This window comes from Anser anser (assembly GCF_964211835.1).
Source record: "Anser anser genome assembly, chromosome: 21".
Classification (NCBI taxonomy): domain Eukaryota; kingdom Metazoa; phylum Chordata; class Aves; order Anseriformes; family Anatidae; genus Anser; species Anser anser.
The window spans coordinates 4,076,789-4,096,447 of NC_139742.1; the positions used below are offsets into that span (position 1 = coordinate 4,076,789).

The 19,659-nt window shown below is 43.9% G+C and overlaps 1 long non-coding RNA gene across 1 annotated transcript in view; it reads left to right on the forward strand.

Annotated features, from left to right (window-relative positions):
* LOC310884887 overlaps positions 1-18,611 on the forward strand; it is a 72,572-nt gene extending 53,961 nt beyond the window's left edge. The window contains exons 5-9 of the long non-coding RNA XR_014574444.1: positions 2,403-3,676; positions 4,529-4,656; positions 6,275-6,378; positions 11,781-11,886; positions 12,673-18,611. This is a non-coding gene — a long non-coding RNA (uncharacterized lncRNA). The remainder of the gene's footprint in view (positions 1-2,402; positions 3,677-4,528; positions 4,657-6,274; positions 6,379-11,780; positions 11,887-12,672) is intronic.
* Positions 18,612-19,659: the final 1,048 nt, after the last annotated feature.

Genomic DNA, 19,659 nt, shown 5'->3' on the forward strand with positions numbered 1-19,659 from the left:
TGCTTCTGAGTTACTGGGTTCCTTCCCAGCATCACAGCCTGTCCTTTAGCTGCTATGTAAGTCACTCCTTCAGCACAGTGGTTTCGATTCACACTTCTGCCACTGCAGAAATGTAGAAAAGCATTCAAACCTCGTTGCAATGATTTGTTTTCCTTCATTCAGTTTTGTTACACTGGTTACATTGGTGCCAAGCAGGACCAGCCCTTAAGATGCTTTATTTAAAAATCTTTTTATTGTGCCTGTCAGGTGCCCTCTCCGGGGCTGACCACCACACTCTGCACATGCCCAGGGCTGGCGAAGTGCTCTGAGAAAGTGCTCCTGCCTCTCCCCGCTCCCCACACTGCCTTTTGTGGTTCGCTATTTAGAGATCCGGGGAGAAGAACAGATGGAATAAATCGTCTGGTGGTAGCTGTGTGACTGAACCACTTCTGGGAAGCGCTACATCTCTCTTTCTGTTGGATTTATGTGAGAGATGCCCACAAGTCACTCTGTGTCAGGAGTGTCAGGAACAATTTGCTTTGCAGAGCGCTGTAAATCTCCGGGTCTGTTCTGCTTCCGGGAAGGCTCCCCAGCAGGGCCGCCTGCAGCGGGAATTTCCAGCCAGCCCGGGGCTCTCCTCGAAACCAGCATCCGTGTTGTTAGAGCACACAGGAATGAGGCCAAAACCACCATCTATATATCACCTCTGCGGATGTGGCATATAAGCAGGGGAAAAGGGAGAGGCACGCATTGAACCGTACAAGTACCATTTTGTTTTCCCTTCTCCTCTTCCACTCTCCTCCCCACTCCTCCTTTCAACCTCCTGCTTTTTTTTTTTCAGTAGCTGATGGGGGTGGTAAAATTCCAGGGGGCCAAGACAAACTATTAAACATTGTGATTTCTAATGGTTCCTCTTGAAAATTGCTGACAGATGCTGGTCCTGAGATCAGAACAGCGGAGGCTGCCAGCGTGAGGCTCGGGGCCAGCCATTGATTCCCTTTTTTAATAGTGAAATCTAAATCTATGGTTGCTGTCCAGGCAGAAGCTATATGCCACTTTTCTCAAAGCTTCTTCTTGTCCCCTTATCTTCCCTCTTTATTCCTATTCCCTTCCTCACTTTGCCAGACTTTATCCTCTGTTCTCCATTTCGTAACTTTAACTCATACATTTTCTGTCTTTTTTTCCACCTTTCTTTTTCCCTGATTCTTTTTGCTGTCTAGCTACTGGACTCTATGGATGTTTGCCCAGCTACAAGTTAGAAAAGGAAAAGTGCAGGAATTTGACTGATGCAGCAAGTTTCTCTTCTTCTTGGAACCTCTAATTCACAAGAAAGCCTGTTTGTGTCTCAGAGCAAGAGATGGATAGACCAAATGAGGGAGCTGGGGCAGGGGCTCATTCGGTGTTGAGGTCAGTCAGGGTCTTGCAGAAGGAGACGGAGGTAAGCTGCCAGCTCAGGGAAGGAACACGCTTTGATTCCAGCCAGACTTGTACTGTCTTTGTGCACACTGTGGCTGAGCTATTGTTGCATCCCCAATGTGCCTTGGCACCTGGCATAGCAGTCTGGGCTCTTTCCTCACTTAACACCAACACCTTGTCACAGAATATGCCTAACTGGAAGTTTTGCAAAGGAAGAGATTGGCTATGTTTTCAGTTTTGCTGGTGGAGCTTGAAAAAACAGTGACAGAGTCCTAAACCTTGTCATGAGTTTAAGGAACACTGTCAGGCCCTGGGGTGGGGAGGAGGGGAGGTATTTGTCCCTAGGAAGGGTCACGAAATTTGGACGGAATTGGAAAGGCTGTTCTCCCAGGCATAAATTTCTGCCAGCCTGCAGGGCTGAGTCACCCATTTGCCTTTCTAAGGATCGCTGAGAAGTGCAAGGAGGAGTACATGGGAGTTGGGTCTGAGGTCCTGCCTTTCAAGTAAGTACACGCGCAGAGCTGGGTGACCAAATCTGCTGTCCTTGGTTACTTCACTTTCAATGTGCTTCAGCGACAAGTTATGGGTTAGGATATTGATATCTATGATTCTATATTCACACTGGGCCTTGCAGAAAACACCTCCACTAGCAAGACAGTGCAGCAGCGAGCAGGTTACCAGATAGACTGTGCCGTAGCTGCACCCTGGGGCTTCCAGCGTTGGCTGCCCTGATCTAGTGCTGGCAATAGTCCGATAGCCAAATGGGAGACTGGACTAGATCCCCCAGAAATTGTTTCTGAACACCGCTTCTGTGATGTTCAAATGCCAGTTGGTGAGGGCAGGGTGTAAACACAAGCAGGCAGAGCTCTTTTGCTGAAAATATTCACTGCTGAGATGCACAATTGAGGCACATCCCTGTTCTAGCAGCCAAATCATAAAAATAGCAATATTTATCTGTTATCCTATTAATATTATAATACTTTATCCTTATATTTTATCTTCAACAGCACTGTCAAAAAACCTCAAGACAGCATCATGGAGTTGCTTTGGAACAGAAAGTGTGACCCAGTCAGGCCTGTGCTGCTTAACCAAGCCGCTCTTTCACCAGTGCAGCAGTCCATGCATGGAAAGCCATTACATCTCTTTTCCTTCCAGCAAGATGTTCTATTCTATCACCTCATGCTTAACCAACAAGCAACTGTCAGAGACTGAGATCTGACAGAGATGTGAATCCCCAGCTTCCTGGCTGGCAGCATTAATGGCCATGCTTGCAGAGTGTTTTGCTGTCTTAATAGCAGCTGTCATCACCACTATGGGAATGCCTCTCACTCTGACCGGCAGCCACAGAAGATTAATGTGTGTGATCCTAGAGGAATTGTTTCTTCTGGCTGCTGATGTGCCACAATTAGCACCTTCATCTCTAAGCTGGTACTTTGTTCCTTGTTAATAAAATGATTGTTGAGGATTTCCTTCCAGAGAGTTGGGGGAGTGCCATGTGAGAGAGGCAGTGATGATGAATCCACTGAACAGAGGCACAGCTTGGGAGTGGTGCAGAGATTGTATTGCTCGTGTCACCACCTCATTACTGTTGTTGGTTTTTATGGCACCATAAACATTCAGCTGCACCGTTTCCCTCCCATCGCAGACAGTGAAACGATGGAGCTATCAGCACCTCCAAGGAGGCACTCAACGTGTTGCAGGAGTGAGCTCGGTGCCTACACAAAGGATAGTGTATAAGCAGCCAAGGAGAAGCTGGAGCACAGGCATCCGTAGAACAAACTAGGCATCCTCTCCTGAGGCTGAGGGGTTACAACAACATTTCAAAAGAAAACCTCATCTCCAAAATGGAGACATACAGCACTAATGTTCTCTTGTCATACTACGATTTCAAAGTAAAGAAGAAGTAGCCACACTCTATGATGTCTCCTGTTGCGAAGTAAGGAAATATACCATCTTCACAGTTGTATCTACACCACCACTAGTGTGCAAGGCAAGTTCTGCAATTTTTAGTGGGGAAATTGTGCAAAGTGAAGCCTTGAAGTGTGTGGACGTTCCCATAACTGGTTAACAGAAGAAATTCAAGCAACTGACTCACTGACCTGCATTCATTTTCACTGCGGTCTTCAAACTCTAGACAGCAGGGGAGAGCCTGCTCAAAGCTGCAGTCATTTCTGAACCGTGAGCTATCTCCAGTGCAGTGTAGTCCTCTCACAGCTTCGTGGGGACTATGCTCATTTGGTCACATAATGCAAAAAAGCAGGAACCATGATACACGCTCTAGGTGAGTGTTGTTTGTTCTTCAGTGTTCTGCTTGACTGTAGCAGGTATGGGTATGGTGTTGTGCTCTATCTTCTGTAGAAGATTTAAACTGTTTGAGATCACAGTTCAGTCTGTGGCAGTGACAGATATTTCATTCAGTAACAAGGAATTACGTTGCCTTAACCCACAGGCACCTAACCACAGATGGGCAATTAATACCTAATGTCGGAAATATGATTTGAGTCTTCCAGCTCTTAAAATCCAACTGCTACTCAGAGAGTGAAAGCACTAGACTTGCCTGTAAGGACTGATGAAAAAATATTAGTCAGGTCATTCAATTCAGTAAAGAGCAGCAGTGAAATACCACATATATACAAAGAAACTCATTACACTGTTTAACATTCTTGGCACAATACAGGGCATTTCTAATTGTGTTTTTCCTTGCCGAGTGCACTGCCAAAAAGTAACTAAGAAAAAATGTTGAGGAAATAAAGTATATATGTATATATATGGGTATATATTTCTGTAAATGCCTGTGTTATAATTGCTATTTGTTATTTATAGTGTAAAAACACCCAGATCCCATCAGAAATTGCAACTCTGTTGTTTTAGGCACTGTACCCACCCAGAGTGTCTAATACAGCCTTTGTCTCGATATGCTGCTTTAAATAAACAAGAGAGCCTTAAGACCTGAGGTGTGCTTCCAAGGGGAGAATGAGCATCACCCCACTTGCCTCAAGTATTAGGGCAGTGGAAATGCTCCTGATGAGGGCACCAAATGGACTGCATCTTCTGCAGAGAGATGTTTGTATCTGGCTGTGGGATGCAGGGTGTGAACGTGTGCAGTTTCCAGATAGTGCCGTATTTCTTACAGTGACTGTAGATGACACGAGTTTCAGATCCTCCTCCAAGCTCAAATTCTCCATATGCAAATGGAAGAATGAAAACATAAGGAGAAAATATAACACTGAAAATCAGGTACTTTCATGTCACAAAGATGTAGTAAGTATGAAGTCTGTGTTTTTTTATATTCCTACTGATCTGGTGCCTTGCCAAGAACTGTGCAGACTTTGCAAAGTCCACCTAGGGAGCTCATACAGGAGGAGGAGGAGAAAGATAATGGTGTCTTTTCTTTGAAGTGTTTTGCTTTCTGGCTGGGGATACTCCCATACAGAACCAAGCTGTGCTAGGAGAGAGATGAGGAATAAACAAAGGTCCAGAGTACATAAATAACCATGACAGGGCTTCTGCAGAGCCAAATGACTTTGCACGTGGGAAGAACTAAGTGGGGTGAAAAAGAAAGCTATAGGTTAAAACCCAAGAGACTGTCTGCACTAGAAAATGACTCATTATTAACAACACTTGTCAAAAATACATCCACTCCCCCTCAGGCGGGATTGAAAACACATTGGCTACTAGAATGGATAGAGCCAAAATGTTTTCAGTACCTATTATAGAAAATCTACGAGACCTCTGGGCAAGAGATTTCTGTAAAAGAAGGTGTGAAAGGTTTGACTTTTTCTACCCAAGCAATCAACCAATTATCAAGGCAGAGGGCAGCAGGGAAGATCTCCTTGCTGGCATCGCTGTCAGCCACATGTCAGAGCCACCGATGACTCCAGAGCTCAAAATTCCTGTCATGCACCAAACCAGGGCCTGCAGAGAGGCCCCAGGTGATACGGGTGAGAAATGGCATGAATGAGGTCAGCATCTGGCTCCTGCTCCCTGCCTTGGCCTGTACTTTCTGCAACCGTATGGCAGTACCTACGAGTCTGTGCCACTGAGGTAGAGCCATGAGTATGTGCTAATTTGTGTCTAGACAGCCTGCCCTCACCTCTCCCTTGGATGGAAGAGGAAGTGTTGAAATGCAGACCCGAGGAAATGGTGTTAATGTCACTTATACCCTGATTATGTGACTGTATGGCTGCCTCTGTTCGGTGCCCTGCAATAAACTGCATTTCTTGTCCTCACCAGGGGCCTGTTCAGGCACACTCCAGAGCATTTCTAAGCGTACAGGCTTGGGTTTCTTCTCGTGGAAAGTGAAGTGCAGGAAGGGCTGAGCAGGGTCGAGACTTGGTCCTGTCACAGCGCTGGAGCTTTGCCAGTGCCTAGGCCCAGACCCGGGGCCTGGGAGCCAGGCAGCATTCCTGGGTCCTGCAGTTCTGCCTGGCCTATTAATCACGGCCTCGTAAACCCGTGACATCAAACACCTTCGTAGTTCACACCTGCATCACGGGGAGGTTGTTAAAAATCAGGAGTAGGGCTATGAGAGGAATTCGTCAGCTTTTTGGATTTCAGAACTGGAGGCAGAATGGTTTAAATGGAGTTTGCAGAAATGCAGCCTGTGTGGTCCGTCTTGGTTTGTTGCTGGTGGAATTTAAAAATTGGAAATAATAGAATTAACAATAAAATATTGGAGGATAACATCTAAAATGTAAACAACATAAAGCCAGGAAAAAAGTTCTGAATACAAAACTTTTTTTTTCTTTTTTATCTATCTCTTTTAATGGCTATCTCACATAAACAATGTGGCTAATAATCTGAAGTGAATTTATCACATATTTTTATTAGTAACCTAAAATCACACAGACTTCCGCAGAGTGTTGCCTTTCTTTTCCAGATGCCATTGTAATGCTTTCAGAGCTAGCAAAGGGAGGATGTTTCACTGGTAATGGTGCTGGGGAAGAGTCGGTTCATACCTAGGCTCAGCTGCAGACTTCACAGGTGAGGTCAGGTATTTCAGTACCTAACTGTGTTTGATCTCCATGGAAATGAGGTGTCTCCATTCCTTTCAAGAAAGCAAGATACAGGATGACGTCTGGCTCTGTGCTTGCTGGAATGTGAGAGCAATCTGAGGAAACCTTTGTGGGTTACCTACCTCTCCTTTGGGGTGCAAACCAGCTGACACAGCAGCTTCTTGGTGTGTCCGGCCCTTAGATTGGTTATTTCACTGTTTCATCTTGACAAAATGAAGGTTATCAGAGCTACCCAGCACCTTTTAGAAATGGATGGGTAACACCTTTATAAGTTGAGAAAACAGAGAAATGATTTCTTCTGGTAACTGTTTTCCTTCTCCATCTTGTTCTGTGCCTGTAAAGGTTTTATGAAGTTGAGTGGTGCCCTCAGGAATTAGCCTTAACTCCAGGAACGGCAGCAGCAGGTTCAGGTTTAGGTAATTCAGCTTTTCTCAAATTCCTGGCTTCAAGCAGCCCCTCGGGGACAGCAGCTGTGGGTGACCCCGGGCCTTGCGCGGGGCTGTGGAGGTCCCTCAGTAGTGGAGCCAGGAAAGGTAAAACCAAGAAATAACTAAATGCAGAGCTCAAAGGAACAGCAAGTGAGTGTGAGGCAAAACCCTACCATTGTGGAAAGTCAAACCACAGCATTCACGTTGCTGCACATGTTCAGATTTTGCCTGTGTGCGGTTTGCTTGCCATTTCTGAGAAGCTCAGGCAGGAAAGGAGTCAGAGAGGTGCCGCAGGTGCTGTGTGGAGCTGGTGACATACTGCATGATACCTGCACAGCAGTGGGTCAGGGCAGGCGAACAGATATTTCCAGAGTCAGTTTGCGTCCCTCGTGGAGCACAGGCAGAACTTAGGTCTGTCTGAAACAGGCTGTACAACTAATTTGCTGGACCCTTGAAGCAACTGCCTGAAAATGTTGTGATTCTCTGTGCCAGATGCCCCCCGGGCTGCTGACCATCCTCTGCATACAGCCCCGGCCAGGGAGCTGCCAGCACAGGCATGGGCAATTGTGTCAGTCTAAATTAGATTTAGGGTCCTGGGGACTAGATGTGAGTTGATTCCCCACTCCAAAACGCATCAAACACTTGGAGTGTCTAAATGTTCCCCCATGGCACCGGGCTGTGCTGTGCCACCCTGCGAAGCTGCAGCCGTGTGGGGCAGGTTGCTGGCCTGGCAGGGGGCAGCAGGAGGGAGCACGTCTCTGCAGGGGCATGGGGCACACAGGGGCTAGTGCTGCCTCTCTGGCTCACCTCTTTGCTGGATAACTTTGCTTTTTCTTGTTGCTTAAATGTCCTCTTCCCCATCCAGGTCTTGGTGCATGGGTCTGAATTGGTGAGGGTTGGGCCATTCATTCAGAGCCTTATAACAATACTAATAGTTGTAACAACACCTAGCCCATTGAGAATACCTTTAGATTTAGGGCACAATTCACTCTCATCTATCAGGATTCTCCCTTTTGCTATTTTTCTTGAAAAAGATTCCTCATTTCACAATCCGTCTCTGAGAGAGCCGGGGACCAGGCTGTGTTGCAATGACTGTGGGGATCACGCCGGCTAGTGCCTGCAACACGAAGTGCAGTCGGTCCCTACCAGCTGGCTCTTTTTTTCTCCCTGTTTCTCTTCTTCCAGTTCCCCCCACTAACGTTTGTGTGTAATTAGAGAAGAGAAAATTAACGAGTAAATCATAGGAATCAAAAATGTCTCCAAAGCAGATGGATCCTATTAACTATATTTCTCAGGCTGCAGGAGTTTTCCAGTGCTTAGGACGGAGTTCTGAGTGAGCAGTCACATTTGCAGAAATATACCGATGTGGCAATTAAATGCAGCATGTCAGGAGTCAGAGAAGAAACACGCCAAGTTAGCCTAGGAAAGAGAGAAAATCTTTCAGTTCATCTTCATAGTAGTAATAAATGAACTGGTTTAGACAGATCAAAGCTTTGTCCCTAGACTGAGAATACAACAAAACAAAACCCCAAACTCACCATTTTTTCTGTCCCTGTTGCTTTTTACGTTCTCTGTAAGGAAAAATATTTTCCCCAAAGCCTGTACAATCAGATTTTTGCCAAAGCGATGGATGCCTTTGGGATGATTCTTGTGAGATTCCTTAGTTTATCAGCTGCTGATCAGTTTTCTGAGTCTCTGCACCATATTCTCAGGGCGCACAGTTTTGGATCAGTTTGTTAGCTTGAACATGATGCTGTGATGCCCATACATAACTATACAGTGGAGCTGCATCAGTTATATCCTCCTGACAGTGGCTGAATTAAAAAAAAACAGTAATAGGATCCAAAACATCATTCAATTGGGAGAATTATTTCCTTTCTTAATTCTTAAATGGGGGAGGTTCTCCTCAAGCAGATACCCTTGACCAACTCCATTTACAGAAGTATCTCTTCTGTGCTACAGGTCATAGAGAAAAGCACTGAGGGTATTGGCCAGTGGTGGTGGAGGCCCTGTCTCCTCTCCTGTGAGCTCCCAACATCACTCGTTGCTTCATTGTTTGGACATTTCAAACCAACACTTGGGACTTGCTCCACATTGCACAGCAGCTTGTCTCATGCAGAGCACAACCATTTTTAGTTTCAACTAGAAGTCCAAGGGATGAATCAGAAGGAAAAAAGTGATGTTTGGAGAATAACACCAGGGAATATTGGGCATGCCAGAGATTAAAATGTGTTTCAGGGAGCTCCAGAAGAGATTAACAACCACAGATGACATGACAGCTTTAGACAGCAGAATTTCATGTCATCTTTCAGGCCAAAACAATTGTCTTCAGTACACATTTTAAAATCTTTCAAATATATCTTACTTTTCTGCTAAGACAAACTTTCCCCCTTTGAAGAGCCAGTCTTTAAAGAGCCTTTCTCCCATCCTTTATTTATTATTGGTTTACATTAAGACTATTCAAGGTCACAACAAAAGTCAAGAGCATGGTGCCTCGGGTATCTGTAGTGACTGGTGGAAAGCAAGGGCCAGAGCAGATAAGCCAGCCCAAATGTCTGTCAGCGTCTCTCACAGAGACGAGGCAAGTTAATACAGTTCTTGGTTATGAGTAAGGGGATCAACAGTGGGACTGAAAGGGTGATTCAGTTCCTCTGTATGTCAGTAGTCTAGGACCCGAAAACCAAAGAATAGCATGTACATGAAAACTTTTCCTTCTAAGTCAGTTTTTCTAATAAAGTAAAGTGTAAGATTTCTCTCCACAAAGCCTGCCTCACTTATGTCTTCGGCCATCGCATCTACTGCAAAACCGTCCTGCTGTGGCACATTGTTCTGGTGCTGTAGGAAGTGGGAAAATATGTAAAGGAAGGTACAGAATTGCCATGAAGGCTGAGAAAACACTTCGGAACAAGAACATAAATTGGTTAAATGTGTTTTATTGGCAAAAGAGAATATTGAGAGGTGAAGTAAATATGTTACGTAAGTACCTTCCTGGAAAAAAAAAATCCTAGGCCATGCTGAGCAGCTCAGTTATCCAGCAAGGAGAGAAGCAGCAAACAGATACGAAGCTGAAGAACTTTGCATGAGAACTTCTGTGTTGATGGATGTTTTCAGAGAAAGCCCGGATGCCTTTCTGGAAGAGATATTTTAAACAAACATAAATTATTTGTTTCAATGCAATGGCCCGGCCAACACAAAATGCTGGAGTAGGTAATCTAGCAGTCCTCCTCGACTTTAATGTCCCTGAGCCCCAGAGCGAGCTTTGTGGCTGCCCACACTGGGAAGAGCTGTCCGATAGCTATGCACCAAGGAGTGGGAGCGGAGGCAGAGGTTGGGCGATGTATGTGAGGTCAGGCGATGCAGCAGGAAAGCAAAACCCTTGTCTCCTGACTGCCCCTGCCTCCCTCATGTGCTGTCCTGCTCTGTCTTTCCAAACTGTCTTCTCCTCCACACATCCGGTCAGAACACTAAAAAAAGCAAAAGGCAGTTAAGGACATTAGCCAGAAGGTCTGATGTAGTTTCCTGCTCACATAATGACTTTCTGAGCTAACCTTATAGTAGTGATTAGTGGAAAATCCTGAGTATCAGTGTCCCCAGGGATCAGGACAAATCATCTGTGTATTGGTGGCTGGAAGGTTAGGTAAATTATCTACAGGTCAGGTAGCCAGTTGTGCACCTTTAACAGCACTTCATGTCCTTTCAAGACATCCAGACTCTTACTGGTTTTGACAGAATACATGTCAGACAAATGTATGTCAGAGAAATACACACTGGTTTACAGAGGTAGTGCTGTGCTATTATTGCCATACAACCAATGGGGAAACTGAGGCACAGGCAGGCAATTGACTTTTCCAAGACATAACAGCAAGTCCATGTCAGATCTGCAGATAGCATGTCTTTGTACCTGCTAAATGGGCATTTTTGTCATGTTTTCTGACATCTGCCCCTGGCAGGAAATCCGGGCCTTCCCCAACAGAAAAAAAGAATGAAGGTGAGCACAGAATATGAGACGTCACTGATTAAGGACTTGGCATTAGTTTGCAATTAGTTTGTGAATAATTTAAGCCATTTCTATTTTCTTTGCAGCTATTTCACGTATCATGCTTAGAATTGAAAGCTGCCAAATATTCCGAAAAGATAAATGAAGTGCCAGTGCACTAGCAAAAAAATTTAAAAAAATGCACAAAATAATCACCTCAGGATGAATACGGAGCCCAGGGGTCTTTGTGCCCTTGGCTGAAATGTGCTTTCATAGCCTTTTCCTTGGTTTAAAGTGAATTCATGCTAAAAAATCTGTGCATTTAAATTCTCTAGAGGACCAGTATTTTTGGAGGTGGACCCCATCTCCTGTGAAAGGGAGATGGGAGCACAGCTCAGCCAGCACATCTGCAGCCTGGCAGCTACCAGTTACCTGTTGGCTTCTGCTGATAACTATGGCTCATTTGCTTTTGAGAGTGCGTAGGGTCTTCTGGCTTCTCATCTCAGGGAAAAGGACTGTTGTGGGCACGAAGGTTAGAGTTCAGTGAAAAAGTGATTAAATGAAACAAACACCCAGCTGTAGGACAGAGTCAGAAATTGGACAGAAGTTGCTCTGGGAAGAGAAATTACAATGCATAAGAATTATTATTATTATTATTAGTGGTAGTAATAGTAGTAGAATTTGTTATTATTTATTTTCCGGTAGAGAAGAGGAACATTGTGTGCTGGAAGGACTGTTTACTATACAGCTTGCTGGAAGAAACTGGCTTCTGAAAAGCTGCTAACTAGGTTATGGGTGAGGGAGGAGATATAAAAGATCAAGTACCCATGTAAACCTTACTCAGGCTCAGCCCACCGTCTTGCCTGCAAGCATAATCACAGTCTGAGGTCCAAACCCATATAAGCCAAGCCACAGATGTCTAAGCACAAATGAAGGAAACTATTACGATTCACTATTTCTTTCCAGGCATCTCCATACCATTTCACACCATTAAGCTCCCTGAGATGGTGCATTAGGACACAGATGTTGTGTGACTGGATCTGGAGTGCTCCGACCGAGGGACTGCAGGAAGGTATTTATAGCATAGGTGTTGATCCCCTTATTCCTCTCAGGCATTTTCTCCACATTTGGCCCTGTATTTATACCCTCGATTTCCACCAAATGCCCTGGCAAAGCGCAAGTATCAGTCCTGAAGATGTAAGCACTCACAGAGTGCAGCCCTGGTGAACTAGGCTGAAAATGCATACTTGTGAGTTTGCACAAATGCTGTACTCCTTGTGACGGGCAAGGGGCTGAGGACTGCCAGCAGGAGCAGCCCAGCTCCGCAGGGTCCTTCTCCTGAATGCCTCTAATCAGAATAATAACAGTGAATACTTTTGACTTAGTGTCCTGCAGAATGACGCTCACCAAACATTTTCTCAAACGATGCTTCAAGGCCTGACAGGCATCACTGGAGCTGTTGTTTTCTTTTAATTTCTTTTTGTAAACTGACTTAAAGCCAATATCAATATTTATCTGCAACTAGGGAAGTGCTTTGCTGCCAGGAATTTGAACATTCTGTTTTCCTCTAAGTATAAATGGGTCAATTACTAATGAGAATATTTTCAAAATGAATGAGTGGAACATTAATTTTCCCTTAGCCCCAGTCTCTAGTCATGCTACAAATAACCCTTCACTTGTTTTATCTGATGGTTAAGTTGCAGTCTCCAGTACAAAATATGATTTTATTAAGACATTCTGGGGATTGCTATCCCTAGGACTTTAAGTATCTAGTTGTTTTTTCCACATCAACTCTTGCTAACGAGTTTGCTTTTCCTGTATTCTTCACTTGGAGTGATGGAAGAAATTTTTATCACAGATCGTAGAAAAAGTCTGAACGGGACCACAAGAAATTGTTTCGCCAGCCCCTGTGACTCAAGACCGTGTCTCCAATACCTAAACTACTGCCTGCAGACAGCAGGGTGACCTGCCTGCTCTCAGAAGCCTGCAGCACTGGGAAATCCACAGCTTCCCTCCACAAATTATTCAGCAGCTTAGCTATTCCTGTGCACTCCCTACAGTCTCATCAAAATTTCCTCAGCTGCACTTTAAACTTATGACTTATTGCCCTTATCACAATAGATTCAGTAAATATTTTATTCCTTTTCTTTTTGCAATTACCTTCCACATACTTGAGCACTGTTATCATGTCTTTCCTTAGCCTTTCCACTCCAGACTTAAATAAACCAAGTCTTTTAATCTTTCATCACAGGCCACATTTTCTAGAGCTCTGATAATTCCTCTTGCTTTTCTTTGGACTTCTTCCAACTGATCTTCCCGTTTCTTGCTTCAAACTGAATAGTCTGCTAGCTGGAGTGTCACGGTGTGAGCAGACTGGCAGGTGATCTATCAGCTCACAAAACACAGCGAAGCCAAGTAAAATAGAAGCAGATGAGTACATCATCAGCTCCCAGTTTATCTACTATCTGTAATGTTTCTACTGAGCGGTATTGTTTACTGGTATTCCAGCTGACACCAAAGAAGCTTTGTGTTCCTTTCCACCTACATTTTGGACAACTGTAGTCTGATTAATTTTCATAGCAAGAGGTGAGATGGGTTCCAAGCCTGCTCCTTTTAAACCATCCATCATTATTAACCTACTAAGCCAAATGAAAACGTTCTTTGATGATAGCTCCTGCCCCTGGGGAGGAAGAAGTTGGAAGAAAAGTTGGAGAGAATGAAACATTTCATTAATTACCCCATAGCAACTTAGTGGGAGGCTGGATATTTTCCTAAACTCCCAAACTGTTTTGTGCACACATCCTCCCCCACATTTTTTTCTACTTGGTACATTATTTCCATCTCTCTGCTAAACTCTTGGTGTTGCCAGTTTCCATGCTAAGATCTCGCACAAACTCCCTTGCTGGTGAAAACGGGGTCATTTCTATGAATCACTCAGACTGAGAGGAGTTATCACATGCCAAGATGCTTGTGATGGATAGACTTTAATGGAAGCTGTGACTTCACATATTTATATGTATAGATCAGCCTCCAGCTGTAGAAGGATTCCCTCGCCTCTATCAGTTCAGCTTGGGATGTGATCTCGCCACGCTTTGCTTTCTCATGGAATTCCTCCAAGTAAAGCCCTCATTGCTGTGGGAAGCTTGCTTTAGCTTTAGTAGTTGCCCTCCACCATTTCAGCTTCCAAGCCAGTCTCATTGTAAAGTTTGCCTGGTGTCCACATAAATCATCGTGCTCATGGTAAAGGATTGAAGCCAAATCCCTCAACACCAGCATCCCCAATCCCTGTAACTTTTATTGAAACTATATAAATTGCCTGTAAAGTAGCAATTTACTCCAGCAGTTACATATCTTTCTTAAACTTGGATGTGACATTGCTATAATAGTTCCTGATTTACTTTAAAAGTGGCTGCGTTCAAAGAAAGGATTTCTGCAGCCAGAGCCTGAGTAGGCAATGACATTTTTTCTCATGTGCTTCTTTAAAGCACACACACAAATTCCTCTTTGTGTAATGAGCCCCCAAGCTGTGGGGATAGTCCCGTCAAGAGCAAGTCTGAAGTTCTCTGTTCTTTGCCCTGTGTTGGCTCTGAACTGCTGCTGGATGTAATGCTGTTCCCTCCACTTCTCCTTACCAGGTTTATCAGTCATTTGAAAAAAAGAAAAAAGATGCTCTTGCTTAGCATTTTGTTTCTGTAGGATTTCTTTTCTTCAATGCGATGTAAAGGATAAGCTCTGTGTTATTGTCTTTGGATATAGAATTGCACAGTTTAAAGACCCACTCTTAAAACAATGTAGATTAAGGCTGGATTGAGACTGGACTAAGGCAGTGTTCACTTTAGGAATGCCAAACACTAATATTGGTCATTTTTAAGATTTTATCAGTGTGCACTTTTGGATTAACAGTTAATTAAAAAAAAATCCCTCTGGTGCTCTTATTTATTCAAATAGTGTGTAGGCAGGAGGTGAGATTAAAAAGTAACCCCTCCATAATTTTATATCGAGTTCCTGATTACAGATTGCCAGTGTGTGTCAGTTAAATATAAATGCAAAATAGTTCACTTTTTTTAATTCTCTAAAGATCTGAATTGCTAATGATAGACATCGCAGAGTGGAAGGAAAAATCATTAACTGTTTATATTCACAAATTAAAATGGTGTTTTTCCATTCCTAATGAAGGCTGAAAGAAATGCCAGGCCGTGTACTTTTTTGGACTCTGTACACTGTGAGCACATTTCCCTGGTTGGGAACCGGCTCCTGGTGAGTGCCGCGCCCACAGCTTCCAAAAATTTCAGATGACTACAATTTCACCTCATGGGACCAGGAACCAAAATTGTACCAGAGATCCTGGCATTCAAATCCAACCCTCAATTCCCTTTACACTCAAAAAGGCAGGAACTCTCAGTTTTGTTTTTGACATCTCTCACTCCACATGGTATCTAGCTTATTATTTGGCTCTCTGGCCTTCTTTTTCATTCCAGATTTTTCTGTTATTACTATAGCATCTTTACTCCATCTACTCTGTGGACAATGCATTAGACAAACTTTGGGAAAACATCTCTGTTCCTCAGTGTATTTGCTAATAAAGCTGAAAGTTAATGTTTTCTCCACGCAGGAGGTAATTTGTATGTATCAACCAAGGAATAATGTTGGTTGCCTGTGGCTGTAAAATACAATATTCTTCCATGGACTTAATGCCACATGAGGTGTATGGCTCTGAACTGCTAAGGGGAGCTGGTGTAAGTTCTGGGAGGCCATTCAGCAGCATCCCCAGGGACGGTCACCAGGGCAGACCGTGGTGGGGAAGAACCAAGAGCCAGTTCAGGTAGCAATGATTTCTTTACTTGATGTAAACTTGGTTTCAAGCCCAGAAACCTTTCTTAACCTTAAAAACCTTTCTCAACCTTTCAAACCATCCTCATTATTGTGATAATATCACAAAGCTGAATAAATATTTGCAAATAGTAAGTTTTTCCATCCTGTTAAATTGAATTGCTGAAGTTCCTCTGCAGTCAACAGGAGCAGCAAAAAGGCCCATCAGAGGTGAAGGAGAGCTGACACCTTCTCAGGAGGATTCACTGAAAGAGAAATGAGAGAAAACAAAGAATAAGTGTGATTCACCCTCCGAGTTCCCCAGAGTCATTCAGGCCTGAATCACTGCATGTGCAGAGGCAGATTAATTGGAAAGCTTTTATTAATGATTTAGGAATATGCTGACCCTTGGCTATGTGCTCATCCCCAGCAAGTTTCTCATACCACTGATTCAGTCAAGCCTCTTCCAACATGTGCCATTGCACAGAGGTACCTGCTCACTTGCATAGTAGGAAGTAATGCAGAAAAATACACTAGCCCGAGGGAATGAAAACAGAGTATAAATTTACACTGTCACTTCAAGTCTGAGCCTGTTTTTAAATCCTCATGTGCCTTCTCTCCATCTTGTTTACTAGAACTTCAGCTAAGCCTTGGAACTTTCTTGAGGATCAAGTGTAAGCGTGCTCCATGCTGTAGCATATTCCATGTACGCATTCGTGTCAGTGGGTGAGAGCATTCAAATATGTTATCTTCCAGTCCACCAGCAGCTGTTCCTCAGCATGGTCTTTTCTTTTTTTTAATCCTCGTCTCCCTGTCAGAAACCCAGACCACTGGGAAACTTGAAGTTGGGAAGCTGCTGCAAAAAGAAGCAGAGTATCCTCTGTAATTTTCCTGTGGGAAACTGCCCTCAACAGGATGAAAATCATCTTTTGAAACTGTGATATGCTGGGACTGAGCATCATGGATCAACCTTAGGCTGCATTTGCTAATTGTAGTTTGGATGCATCTAAAATCTCAAGGTGACCTGGAGATTTTCTGAGATTGTAGATAAATATGATGGAAGTACCAAAACAACAAACAAGCTGGAGGTTTTCATCGGAGTTAGGGAGAACCAGCTTGCAGGCTTGGATCCCCTGACAGTTCTCCTCAGGGGCTCAGAAGACACCCATCTCTTGGCTTTTAGCATGAGTTCTAATCTCCTGCCCCCTTGGTTCTTCTTCTCGGTGATTATTAATGGTAGCTATCCACAGGGGGGCTGACTTTGGTTCTGGTACTCTCCCACAACATTCAGTTTCTTTTCAACATCTTTTGTTCTGAAACACCGAAATGAATCAGGGAGAGATAATTTAACAGTACAAAAGATCTTTAAAAATGAGTGAGTTGGAGGCCTCTCATTTCTCAGCGAACCTCTCAAACACCTGGATACATAACTGGCTTTACCTGGGCAGTTAGAATTGTAAGATGGTTTTGGAGATCTTGCCCGCTAGGCAGAAGGATACCTGGCCTTCTCTGTATTACAGACATGCCTTCTGGGAGCTATATAGAAAGAATTTGCCTTGTGATTCTTCATTTTCTTGTAACAGTACAAGGCACAGAACTGTAGTCTCTCTGGTTTCATTTTCTATGGTGCATCTTTCATCAAGAGGATTTTTTTTTTAAAATGGAGGTTGTAATTTTATTGCGTTATGGAGTCATGCAGCTAATAAACGACAGTGCTTCTAACAGCTGTTAAAGATTGTTTCATGGCAGATAAATCTGCATTCACCAAAGGTATCTTTGCAGCACCATGAAATGCCAGCAGCTAACTGGGTTGGTATAAACGATTATGCAAAAACACTGCACCAGCCCCAAACGTATTTCCAGTTAGCTGCTTTGAAATGCATGTGCATTAAGCCTGTACTCTGCAGGGCAGTGACTGCTCCTTTTCTTCTGTGAAGTGTGCTAGAGCCATGCGTAAATTTCCTCATAGACAGGAATTTTGCATTTTAACCAGCTGTAATTTCCTTGAGCATATTACCTCTGTAAACAGTTGAAAGAAAAAATGCTAGTCAACATCTTGCACTGTTGTGTCACTCGGCTTTTGGTTTAGTTCTTTCTTCCGAGTAGCCTCATTGCAAAAGAATAAATTGGTACCACTATCAGTCACACCAAGTCAGAGCAGAAATGAGTGTAGAATCCCTCGGTGCATTTCACTGTTGGCAGAAAAAGGGTTAAACCTAAATAGAATCCACACTGCCATGCTTCCTGCTTTCTGTCCACTTTTTGAATGATGAAGGTTAGTTGGAGGTACTTATTTTTCTGTTGTCATTGCTATTGAATTTAAAATTTTAGAGAGGAAGGGGTTTACAAGACAAGCAAAGCTCCGCTTGGAAGCTGGTTCAAAGCAGCTCTAAGAATTGCTTCCAAGCTTTTCAAAACTATTATCTCTTCGCCACTATGAACGACTGATGAAGAAAGGAGACAAAATGTTCCCTATCACATAGCGGTCACCCAAACACTGTTTCCCTCATTGTGTTTTGTCTTACTGGCAACTCTCACTTTTCCCTCTCCTCCACTTGGCATATATTCTCTGGCTTTCCAGTGCCTGGGGGACTATGTTATCATGATCAAGCAAGGAGGAAATTGCAAAAATGGCATCGTGTAATACTTCGTGCAGGAATCTAATACCTAATACTGCTTTACCATGAAGTCATTGTTTTTAGTCTATAAAATCCAGAGCACTCCAGAAATTAATTTCAGTTACTGGATACAATTTTTAGACTAGCAAATAGTTGTATATCAGATGAAATGGATTTAAACCCATTTTGAACAGAATTCCAAGTTTAAGGTTAATGTCTGTCAGAAATTTTCATGCCCAAGAGACATAGGGCCTTTCCTTTACTCATAACAGAGGTTGTCTGGACTTGGCCTCTCAGTCCCTAAATTCCTATGGATCTGGGCCCAGCAATGTGCAGTAAGTGCAGTTGACAGTAATCCCGGTTTGTGGTAAGGTGTTGGCATTTAAACTAAATCCTCTTGTTCTTTGAACAGGGAAGTTCCCACTTGCCTCTTGGCTGAAGCATGGAAACCAGATGTGAGTGCCCTGGATCTCCGTAACCAAAGGGACAAGGCAGTGAGGTCACTAATTAATTCCCACTGGGACTTCCAGACAGAATCAGCGTGATTAATCTAAATAGAGTGAGTACAGTAAGCACAGAGTGCTGATCTCCCCTGGCACAAACGCTGCTGTCGATCCGAACAGGCACTGTGGGCATTCCTTTAGGATTCCCAGGTACTCACAGACTGGTCTGAGCTACTGCTCTACCCTGACTTCTTTTGCAGAAGTCCTGGAGAGCTGGCTAGCACCCTTGGGCCTGGACAAATGTTGATGCAGAGAAGGCATAGATACCTGGGCTTTCCCAGACATCTTTGAGCGGCTACATTTAAGCCACATATTCAGAGTTCCCTGTCTGGGTCTGTTGACATTTTTCATTCTCTATAAATAGGCAGTGCTGACTTCCCTCAGATGGTTTGGATGGACTGCTATCTCAGTGAGGACAATTAATTCTGAGTGCAATCCCATCTGCTAATGTCCCTGATGAGTCTGTCAGCAATTGATGATGGTACTTGGATCAGTTGTGTATTTATTAGGAAAAAGCTCCGAGTTCATTTCCCCAGGCAGAGAGACAGACCAAATAACAGATGAAAGTGCAGACTCTCAAGTGATGGGAGGCCAGAGTCCCACCAGCCCAGCTCCTTCCCACCTCCTGCTACTGGTTACAGGTAGAAGAGCACCTGCCCTAGACTAGAGAGCACCCCCAGTGGTCCTATTCCCTGTGTCTCATGCTTTTGTGTAGCAGTAAGAGGAGTTCAAAGCCCTCCAGGCACAGGAGGAAATGTGTGAGCTGCTGAAGGGGTGTCAGGGCTGCTCCCAAGTGCCTCGTCCACACCCTGAAAACTGGGAGAGATTTCTTCACAAAGAAGAGCTCTTGAGTAGGAGGTGGTCTGCTTTACCACTGTTTGACACAATTAACGGAAGACTGACGCTGCCATGATT